This window comes from Dipodomys merriami, unplaced genomic scaffold (assembly GCF_024711535.1).
Source record: "Dipodomys merriami isolate MVZ:Mamm:240054 unplaced genomic scaffold, mDipMer1.0.p SCAF_377, whole genome shotgun sequence".
Lineage (NCBI taxonomy): Eukaryota > Metazoa > Chordata > Mammalia > Rodentia > Heteromyidae > Dipodomys > Dipodomys merriami.
In genome coordinates this window covers 797,526-809,970 of record NW_027205348.1, presented here as the reverse complement: position 1 = coordinate 809,970, position 12,445 = coordinate 797,526, and positions in this window count along the sequence as shown.

Genomic DNA, 12,445 nt, shown 5'->3' with positions numbered 1-12,445 from the left:
TCTTTTCCTCTTTCTTAGTTTCTTTTTGTAAGTCTAGGGGCCTAGATGGAGGGTTGCCCATGGTTTCCAGTCCCGTTAGTCGTACAGTCCAAAAAAACAATAAATAATACAAACAAAACACATGCAGGCCTGACAGTTACGAAGTGGAGATCTCCCAAATTGGTCCACTGACTCCTGTCACGGCAGGGTTCCACAACACCCCAAGCCCCACAGCAGCAGTAGCAGATCCAGAGTGAGTGAGTTGGGCCTTGGTTAGGAGGCCCTCTTGATCAGTTCCGGCCCAACACCAAACAAACCCATACCCCACAATTCTCACGGCGGGGTTCCAAGAACCCCCCCACAAGAGGATCTGGGACTTCTCCCAGTTCCTCCAGGTTTGTCGTACCAGCGTGTCTATTTCAACAACCATTTACACAATATGAATCGGAGCGTTTGTCCTCACAAAGGAAAATGAAAGTGCAAACAGACAACAAGAGGACAAGACAAATTAACAAAGACAGCGCTGTTTACCTTTGGAGTCTGAGGTCTCAGGGGTCTTTGGGGGGATCTTGAATGAGTCCCCACTAATATGTTGTGTCCAGGTCGCAGGACCCCCACCAAGAAGACCACTGAGAGTCAGACATTACAGCTGTTTTAAGGTTTTATTTAGGTGGACTGTAGCTCAGGCCTCTTCCTACACTCTGACACAGCAGAGCCTTGGAGGAGAGCCCCGAGCTAAGGATTTGCAGGGCGTATAAAGTCTCACAACCAGGTGTACTACCATGTGTTACTCAGCTAGGTGAAACAAGAAACAAATGGTCACTGCCTCATAACCTTTTAATACTCCTTAGGAGAGTTTAGTTCCCCAATCTCACCAAAAGACAGGTCTACCAACCAGAGGATTGGCAGAGAAGCCACAGAGTTAAGTGAGGCCATATTTCAAGTGGAATTAATTGACATTTACTGAGTTTGCAACCCTAAAATGACACAGTGCCTATTCTTCTAAGCATCTCATGGAACTTTCTCGAAAATAGATCATATCATAGTTCATACAAGGAATTTAAACAAATACAAGGAGACTGACATAATCCTTTGAATCCTGTCTGACCACAATGGAACCAAGCTAGTTCTCAATAACAAAAGACACTGTAGAAATTGCTCAAATACATGGAAATTGAACAGCACACTTTTGAGCAATACCTGGGTAACAAGAAATTAAAGAAGAAATTTAAAAGTTCCTACAATCTAATGACAAGGAATACACATCACAAAGAAACCTGTGGGACAGGAAAAAAGCAATCCTGAGGGGTAAATTTATAGCTTTCAGTGCACACATGAAGAAAATAGACACAGACCAAGAAAATAATTTCATGTTGTGGCTGAAACTGCTGGAAAATCATGGCAAAATAAATGAACCTAAGGTTACTAGATGGAGCAAGATAATCAAAATAAGAGCTGAGATCAATGAGAGAGAAACTAAGAAAAGCATAAATAAAATTAATAAAACAAAAGGCTGTTTTAAAAAAATAATAAAATTGATAGAACTTTAGCAAGATAAACAAAAAAAAGAGAGAAGAAACCCAAATCAATAAGATCAGGGATGCCACGGGAAAAGTTACAACAAATACCAAAGACACCCAAACAATTATAAAGAAGTATTTCCAGAAACTATACTAAGGAAAGAAAACCTAGCAGAAATCGATGAAGTTTTAGAGAAGTACAAATTGCCCAAACCGAACAATTAAATAAGCCAAGATCTTACAATGAGAAATAGGAATCAATCAGAAGTCTCCTAAGAAGGAAAACCCCAGGACCAGATGGATTCACTACAGAACTCTATAAGACCTTTAAAGATGAACTAATACTCATACTCCTCATATGCTTCCGAGAAAGAGAAACAGAGGGAGATATCCCAAACTCATTCTATGATTCCAATATCATACTCATCCCCAAACCAGGCAAAGACCCAACAAAAAAAGAGAACTACAGACCAATCTCCTTGATAAACACAGATCTTAACCGAATTCTAGCCAACAGAATCCAGAAACACATTTAAAAAAATCGTACATTACGACCAAGTAGGCTTCATTCCAGAGATGCAGAGATGGTTTAACATGCATAAATCAATAAATGCAATCCATCGCATCAACAAATCCAAGGTCAAGAACTACATGATTATCTCCATTGATGCAGAAAAGGCCTTGGATAACATACAACATTCATTCATGCTAAAAGCTATGGAGAAAATAGGAATAGAAGGAACATTCCTTAAAACAATAAAAGCCATATACAACAGAACAATAGCCAATATTATACTCAATGGGGAAAACCTACAACCGATTCTCCAAAAATCAGGAACAAGGCAAGGATGCCCACTTTCACCACTCCTCCTCAATATAGTTCTGGAATCCTTATCCAGAGCAATAAGGCAGGAAAAGGCATTAAAGGGATCTCCATCGGAAAGGAAGTAGTTAAATTACCTCTTTCTGCAGATGACATGGTACTATACCTACATGATCCAAAAAAATCCAACCTCAAACTCCTAGAACTTATAAGTCACTTCTACAAAGTAGCAGGATACAAAATTAACTCACAAAAATCAGTTGCCTTTCTGTACACCAACAATATACAAGCAGAAAGGGAAATCAGGGAAACAACCCCATTCACAATAACCTCAAAAAATTTAGAAATTAACTTAACCAAAGATGTAAAAGAACTATTTAATGAAACCTATAAAAACTTAAAGAGATTATAGAGGATACTAAGAAATCGAAAGACTTTCCATGTTCTTGGATAGGTAGACTTAATATAATGAAAATGACCATACTGCCAAAATTGATATACAAATTTAGTGCAGTTCCCATTTAAATCCCAATGACCGTTCATTACTGAAATATAGAAAACAAATACAAAAATTCATCTGGAACAAAAAAGGAACTAGAATACCCAAAATAATTCTAGGCAAAACAGACAACACTGGAGGGATCTTGATGCCAGACTTCAAACTCTACTATAGAGCCATAATAACAAAGACAGCTTGGTATTGGCACAAAAACAGACCCAAAGACCAATGGAATAGAATAGAAGATACAGAAATAAAACCACACACATACATCAGCTGATATTTGACAAAGCGGCCAAAGTCACACAGTGGAAGAAGCACAGTCTCTTCAACTACTGATGCTGGGAAAACTGGGTGGCCACCTGAAGAAAACTAAAAGTGGACCACAGCCTGTCTCCATGCAGTAACGTAAACTCAAAATGGATTGAAGACCATAACATCAAACCTGAAACTGAAACTATTGCAGAACAGAGTAGGAGAGACACTTGAACTTATAATAGGCACAGGCAAGAACTTCCTGAGCAGAGGTCCAACAAATTGGAGAGAGACTCGACAAATGGGACTACCTTAAAATAACAAGCTTCTACACAGCTAAAGGCATAGCAATCACCCTAGAAAGACAGCCAACAACTGGGAAAAAATACTTTCCAGCAATATATCAAACAAGGAGCTAATATCCAGTATATGCAGGGAACTCAAGAAAATAATCCCTCCCAAACCCAACAAACCAATTACAAATGGGCAAGGGAACTAAAGAGAGACTTCTCAGAAGAAGAGATAAAAATGGCAAAAAAAAAACCCATGAGGAAATGTTCACCTTTTCTGTTTGTAAAGGAAATGCAAATAAAGACAACCCAGAGACACCACCTTATCCCAGTCAGAATGGCCCACAATCTAAATTCAGCCAGTGACAAATGCTGGTGTGGATGCAGAGAAAGAGGAGCCCTATTACACTGCTGGTTGGAATGTACACTTATACAACCACTCTGGAAAGCATCTGGAGGCATCTCAGAAAGCTAAATATAAACCTCCCCTATGACCATTCCTAGGCATCTATCCTGAGCAAGATGAACCAGGATTCAAGGACACATGCATCTCCATGTTTATTGCACCACTGTTTACAATAGCCAGAAAATGCAAACAACCCAGATGCTCCACTACAGATGAATGGATCCAGAAATTCTGGTACCAATATACAATGGAATATTATGCAGCCATTAGAAAGGACAAAATAATGGCATTCACAGGGAAATGGATGGAACTAGAAGAAACCATGTTGAGTTAGGTAAACCAAGAACAAAGGGACAAATGGCACATGGTATCCCTGATAGGTGGATGTTAAATACAAAATGTAAAGAGAAAAGACAAAGTAAATAAGACTTGAGAAACAAAGGACCTCCATTCATCTGGTCAAATCATTACTAAATGACCCCATGCTTCTGACCACATATATGGCATATATGTGCACATTGGAGGAGGACACAGAAATAGAGGGAAAGAGGGGAAAACATATAACAATGGGACCCATCAGCTGCACTGGATATTAATCAAAATGAAATAAGCAACTCAATGGCAGTGATGGGAGGGAAGGAATGAGTGGGAAAGAGGGAACAGCTGACACTAAGCAAAAGGAAAGAAATATACAGATCACCTGATATGAAAGAAATAACTGTGTTGTCAAACCTCATAGAACTCATAAACTTTATAGACCATGATAAAGACAATTGCCCCCATGAATCTTAGAATGTGTTTGTGACTTAACTATCCCACAATACAGTGAAATTTGTGAAATTTATGCAATCACTTAATCACAATTTAAAAATTGCAAAAAAGAGATGTATCAAAGAGAGACACACACATACACATATTTGTGTGTGTTTATATGTCTGTTTATGTATGTTTTTATATATACACATATATTAATATATATATTTCTATATCTATAGATATAGATACTTATATCTATAGATATAGAGCTACAGGTATAGATATATTACTCCAGTTCTATGGTTGAACTCAGGGCCTGGGCGCTGTGCTTGAGCTTCTTTGGCTCAAGGCTAGCACTCTAACACGTGAGCCACAGTGCCACTTCTGGCCTTTTCTGAACAGTGTACTATAGATAAGAGTCTCTCGGATTTTCCTCCCCAGGCTGGCTTCAAACCACAATCCTCAGATCTCAGCCTCCTGAATGAATAGTGAGGATTACAGTTGAGAGCTATCAGGGCCTGGCTCAGACTTATATTTGACCTTTTATTAGTCAAGAGCTGTCAGCAGCAGAGAAATATTATTTATTCATTTATCTATTTGTCTATTTATGCATTTGCAGTTCTATGGAGCAGGGAATTGCTTACAGAGTTGACAGGAAAAGGTAGGGTGGGCAATTCAAAGATTAGTGTGCACAGCAGCAATGACAACTACTAGGCTACAACTCAGGGTGGCAGTTGAGATACCAGAGCTTCAAAGAGGAAGCCATGTACTGAAGTTAAAACTTTAGTTAGATTCCCCCAGTGGAACTAAGGTTCCATGGGAATTCATACCTTACTTTCAGGTCCAGTGGGTCTAGTTACAGTTTTTGAGCTGGAGCTGCTTCTAGAAAGGTTATTTCAAGCAAAGCAAAACAGGGGAGGTATTCAATCTTGAGTCCTCTTGTCTCCCAGTATCTACTGGTCCTAACCATCCCACTCCATGGAAGCCATTCAAAAGTAGCTGGGTGCAAGAGCTCCTGCCAAAGTGTGCAGGACAATGGGTGGGCAAGAAGAGGGCAGAGGATACATCTGAGAGCAAAGACACACTCAAGACACCGTATTCAAATTCTTATCAACAATACTTGAAATACTGCACTGACAGAGTCTGCTTTTTCATCTATAATGCAAAAACGGGACATTTACTCCATAGGGTTTTAATAATTCTAAATGCAATAATATATAGGCATAGTGTCTGGACATAGATCTATTCCTTTATAAGCATTGGTTTTCCTAGAGAGGTGAAGCGGCTAATCATTCTAAAGTGAACTTCTCCACAAAATCTTTTTTGGCAATGCTTTCATTTTGGTTATTTGATCAAAAACATCAGCAGAACCTAAAACTTCCTCAAAGAAGCAACTACTTAAAGCTCACATTTGTGCTAGAGGTCCCTGATAAGGTACTGCTTATAAGAATGCTCACAAAGATCAATGAAAAAGTGTTATGAAAGACAAGTCAGTAGCAGCTAATCCTTGATGGTAAGATAGAAACCTAAGTTTTCATAAATCTACAAGTAGAGAGCCTTTAGTGGCTGCACCAAAGTTTTCGGAGAGGCATGTTTCTTAACAGTAAAATCTGCTTTCAAGATTAAAAGAGTTCTCATAAAAAATATATCTGAGAAAAGGTAATATAACTTTAGTTAGTTACTTAGTTAGTTTGACCTAATTTGAATTTAGGAGGAAAACTTGGTCTGGGAAAGATTTAGATTCCTGCAAGAGGATCTAATTAATTAAACTCAGCCAGTTCGTGCCCACCACCTACAGCTGCACATGACCTAGAGCTGAGCCCAGGGTGAAAATTCATCATATCTCTCATACTGTCTCTACTTTCAAGGACTTTGTTTCTTGTTCTTTGTGCAAATTGTGATTTAGGGAGCAAATGAAACAAATCTATTTGATAATAAATAAATAAATAAATAATAGGCAAATTTTATGGATCACTGTAATTCTTTTCTGTGTGTGCTGGTCCTGGGGCTTGAACTCAGAACCTTGAACACTGTCCCTGAGCTATTATGCTCAAGTCTAGTGCTCTACCACTTGAGCCAGAGCTCTATTAACAGTTTTCTTGGTGTTTAACTGGAGATAAAAATCTCATGATCTTTCCTGCCTAGGCTGACTTTGAATAGTGATCCTTAAATCTTAATTCCTGGCCAGGATGAGCCACTGGCAACTGACTTCAATCTATATCTATATATGTAACATTATATATATATATATATATATATGTATATATATGTATATATATATATATATATATATATACATATATATCACTTGATTAAAGCTAGCTGCATAAAACTCTTACTTTGTTTAAAGAGACATTTAATTTTAATGGAAATAATGAGGATTTTCAACAGCTTGTTCTGGAACAATATAGGACTTTGTCATTTACTAGCGTAATGGTTTGGGGAAAATCACCAGCTTGTGGACAATAATATTGACTCTTGTATTTCCATAGTGAGTACCTAAGGATCACCTAAGAGGGTTTGGTCTGCTGCCTGGTTCTACATTCACAAGTAACATGAGACTAATTCATGTGGACATACTCCATCTCGGAGCATCAAATTATTGTTACAATTATTGGAGAGTAATAAATGTTACTCTAAGTTTTCTGCACTTCAAAATTATTTGACGAACATTTGGGTAAATGCCCAAAGGTGGGATTGCTGGATCATAGGGGAGCTCTATGTGGAGTCTTTTGAGGAAAGTCCGTACTGCTTTCCAAAGTGGTTGAACAAGTTTACACTCCAACCAACAATGCAATAAGGTTCCCTTCTGTCCACATCCTCTCCAGCAGCTGTTGTTATTAGAGTTCTAGATTATAGCTATTCTAACTGAGGTGACGTGGTATCTCAATGTTGTTTTGATTTGCATTTCTTTTATGGCTAGAGAGGTTGAACGTTTCTTCATGTATCTATTGGCCATCTTTCTTTCCTCTTCAGAGAAGGTTCTCATTAAGTCTTTAGCCCACTTGTTTATTGGGCAGTTGTTTCTTTGAGGATTTGTTTTAGGGGGATTTAATTTTTTGAGTTCCAAGTATATTTTAGATATGAGACCCTTGTCTGTTGTGTGGCTAGTGAAGATCTTATCCCAATCCGTAGGCTTTCTATTTATCTAATTAGCTATGTCCTTTGCCATGCAAAAGCTCTGCAACTTCATGCAATCCCATTTGTCCAACTTTTCTTTGATTTGTTGTGTTTCCGGGTCTCTATTAAGAAAATTTCGGCCTGCACCCAGGAGGCCTAGGGTTTCTTTTATTCCATCCTGTAATGTTTTCAGAGTGTCTGATTTGACTCCGAGGTCTTTTTTCCACTTGGAATTGATTCTGGCATAGGGTGATATATAAAGAACTAGGTTCGTTATCTATAAGTAGTTAACCAATTTTGCCAGCACCATTTACTGAAGAAGCTGTCTTTCTTCCATTCTATTTTTTAGCTCCCTTATCAAATATTAGATGGTTATAGGTCTGTGGGTTCATTTCTGGATTTTCAATTCTATTTCATTTGTCCTGAGGTCGGTTCTTGTGCCAGTACCAAGCTCTTTTGATTAATATGGCTTTATAATAGAGTTTGAAAATTGGTATTGATGTTCCTCCAGCACTGTTCTTTCTGTTGAGGATCGTTTTTGCTATTCGGGGTCTTTTATTGTTCCATATGAATTTTTGGCACACTAAAGCTACCAGCACAACTATGTTTATTGCAGCATTATTTACCAAAGCTAACATATGGAACCAACCCAGATGCCCCTCAGTAGATAAATGGATCAAGAAAATGTGGTATATACACACAATGAAATTCTATGCCTCCATCAGAAAGAATGACATTGCTCCATTTGTTAGGAAATGGAAAGACTTGGAAAAAATTATAATCAGTGAAGCAAGCCAGACCCAAAGAAACTTACGTCCCATGGTTTCCTTTATTTGCAATAACTAATATATGTCTGAGTCAAGCAGAAAAGGACAGATAAGTTGATGTTAGGGAAATGAACCCTAAGACATGTATTCAAATGTTTTTTTTTTTCTTTCATGCGATTGTTTCTAACACATTTATAAGATTATTTCTTTGTTGTTTTGTATGTCCCTCCTCCATGGTATAACCCCTGCTTTCACTCTATTTGTTGTTGTTATAATTTGTGGAGGGGAAGGGAAAAGAACAAATCGTTTAAATAGGAATACAGGTGGATCCATTGCAACAATGAGACGTACAAATCGTTATGTCGAAAACGAACTTTACAACTTTGGTGGGGGGGGTGGGGAGGAGGGTTGGCTGAGGGAGTGGGGAGCAGAGGGGATGGGAAGGGGAAACAAAAGAGGAGGCTACAATGCTTGAAAAGAATTGTACTCATTATTTTGCCCAGGTAATTGTAACCCCTCTGTACAATATTTTCACAATAAAAAAATTATTTGATGACAGTACTTTTTTTCAATATTGGGGTTTGAACTCAGGACCTGTGCTTACTAGACAAGTAGACTGCTACTTGATCTATGCCCTCAGCCCTACAAAATTATGTTTAACAAACTATGTTCTGTTACCTGTTGTGAGTTTACTTGAATTAGAAAGGAATTTTTCTTGTGTTTCTTATATTTATCTCCAAAATCACAATGAGGTGTGGGGCGGCGGATGGAATGAGATTGTTTTCTCCTGATGACCAGATTATTATGAGAATATTGTAAGGAAGCAGAAATTATTTTTCTTAGCTTCATTCCTGAATAGTACCACTGCAACATTATTGGCATATTTTTTCTGTGCTTATTTTTTTCCCTTTCGGGAAATAAAAGTTGTGCTGGAGGCTGAGTAGACCCTCTTTAACTGTGGAGCTGTGCATTGAGTCTTTATGTTTGATCATTACTTTTGAGTTAGGCTCTCACTTTCTGCCTGTGTTCATCTCTGGGCATGACCCACTTACATGAGGCTTGCTGGTAGTGAGTGTAGCATATCTATGTCACGACATCCAGGGCTCCATTAAAAAGAGGTTTCATTAATTTCTTTCTATCTGTGCTGGCCTTGAGCCACGATCCCAAAAATCTCAGCCTCCCAAGTTGTGAGGATTAAAAGCATGGACCACCAATATCTGGCTTCCTTTAGACAGTTAATGGGCTATTTATAAAGATTAAATTTGTACTATGTTTACTATGCATATTACTATCATGCCTTTTGGTTAATTTTGTATTTTAAGGATTTTCTTATGTCAGTAAACATGCAGAGGTGCAATGCTCATAATGTTATAATATTTCTTAATTATAGAAATATTGCTTCTCTGTTGGGCCCTTTGATAAAAATAGCATTCGTTTTACAATAAATAACAATATAGCTATCTTGGTGTATTCATATTTGCTTATACTGCTTGGTTGTTTCCTTATACACTAAGCATCAAAATTAAATGCATAAAATATAAGCCTTTAAAAATATTTATCTCTAATCAATAAAATAATGTGTATTATATCAGCTTTTATTTATTTTTACCAGTGTTGAAGGTTTTTTTGTTTTGTTTTGTTTTGTTTTTGCTGGTATTGGAATTTGAACTCAAGGCAGTTGACCGTACTCAGCTTTCTTGGCTGGTGTTCTACCACTTGGGTCATGCCACCAACACATAATTTGCTAGTTATATTAATGGATTCATATTGATTTTTCTACCTGACTGGTTTAAAGCTGCAATCCTGCTGGTCTCAGCCTCCTGAATAGTCAATATCATAGTGTTGTGAGATTAAGGAGTTTTAAAAATAGGCTTGGTAGCCATTTGAATATGAGTTTCTTCTTTGACAAACTATTTGTGAAGGAGAAAAGAATCTTTCTTTTATTTTCTGGGATTGAACCTAGAGTTGCTATACTAGCCCAGCATATTTTACTACTGGAGTCTACATATGCCTTTAGTCCTGTTTTTTTTTTCTTTTTCTTTCCTCAAGTTCTGTTGTTTTGGAAACAGGGTCCCACTTCCATCTTTGTTCAAGCTGGCTTTCAACTCATGATCCTCCTGCCTCCTGAGTACCTGAAAATATTTCTTGAACATAATTTATGATGTATTCATTGGAAAAGAAGTTTGATATGTAGAGATGCATAAAATATGAATTCTGTATTCAAGTAGCTCTAAATATAAAGAGAAGAGTACAGTGTCACAGGATCAGCAATGGGAACCTGGAATGGCTTCTAGGTAGGCTGAAGAAAAGTTATTCATCTTTGAGAGTGACAATCTTTTGAAGAATGAGTAGGAATTTTCCAGGGAGATAATCAACAGAAGTTTTTCAGAGCAGAAAGTGAATACTATATATGAGCAAAGGCTGGAAGTCTGGAAGAACAAATATACAGAAATTTACAAAAGCTAGCAACTGCTGAACTATAAAATAGGTTAAGAGGAGATGGAATTAGAAGACATGAAGGTGGAAAAATGGAACTTAAAAGGACTGAATGGTGATGGACGTAGTACACTTCACTGACTTGATCCTGAAGGAGATACGTAGCCCCTGAAGTCTAATTTATGACCACATAGCTAAATAAGTAGATGGCAATTTGAGTTTTTTGAATGTCTCATCTGTAGGCCAGAATCCTCTGTTTAATAATTGGCATTTAATAATTTGGCATTCTTAAAGAAACTCAATACTGATTATGTGCTAGTTATCTTGGAGACACGGGCATTATTTTAGGAAGAAGAATAATTGCCTTATCCATAACTTAATCCCAGTAGGACTCAATTTTATTCCCCCAGCATCACACACATCATTTATCTACTTAGTTCTGGAACACAGTGATATTGTTTTATGTCCCAGTCAAATCAGTGAAGCAGTTTTCATCCTACATAGATACAACATCCATGTCTTTATCCAGCCATTGCATATCATTAGATTTGGGATGGAATTAATCCATATTTCCATTATAGATACTCATTTCATCACCTTGTCCCTTGGAGGTTAAGGAGTCCCAAAGAGCCTCAGGCTAAACTATATAAATATACCTCTCTTGTATTGGTTCTGTCCCAGTAAAAACTGGAGCTATATTTGGTATAGGAGATTTGGATGGCATAGACTAATTTAAATAACAACTGACATCTAGTTATTTCTATGATTTTTTTAAAAAAAATAAACCTTTATATGATACATAGCATATAAATAACTAAATAGCTAGAAGAATTATCACAAATGAAGCTTCCCTTATACCCAACTTTCAGGTCACAAAATTAAATTGGAAATAACCGGTCATGGGGCCTGAACTCTGGGACTAGGCACTGTCCCTCAGCTCTTCAGCTCAAGGCTAGTGCTCTACTATTTGAGTCACAGCGCAACTTCCAGCTTTTTTCTTTTTTTGCTTATGTGGTGCTGAGGAATTGAACCCAGGGCCTCATGCATGCAAGGCAAGCGCTCTACCACTGAGCCATCTTCCCAGCCCTATCCTAACTTTTATCACCATAGATTACCTTCTTTGTATCCATTCTGGATAATTATAATATTGTTTGATGTCTGGTGCTTCTCAACCGATTTGTCTATTTTTCCCCCCACCGGCCATTAGGTACCTTCCAGTAGTAACATACTATTTCCACTCTAAGTTCACTGGCCTGAACTACTTAATAGTTTTTGGGTCATAAGAAGCCCACTTACTCCATGTATCCAGAGTGAGGGAAAATTGAAAATGCTTGTAAACACTACTGATGACAAGCCCCACCCCCCACCATTAACTTGCACTCTGTGGAAATCTTCGGTCTTTACTTACAACTTGAAGGTCAAAGAAAAAACCCTATCAATATATTGAATGACAACAACGAATATTCCTTCTTCAACACCTCATATATTCTTGGAATTGTCATCCAAACAATTTAGCCTTCAAGTCCCCAGAGGCAGGTTTGTCTGAGAATAAGACATATATTTTCTTTTGTCCCCCAAAATCTCAAGCTAAGCA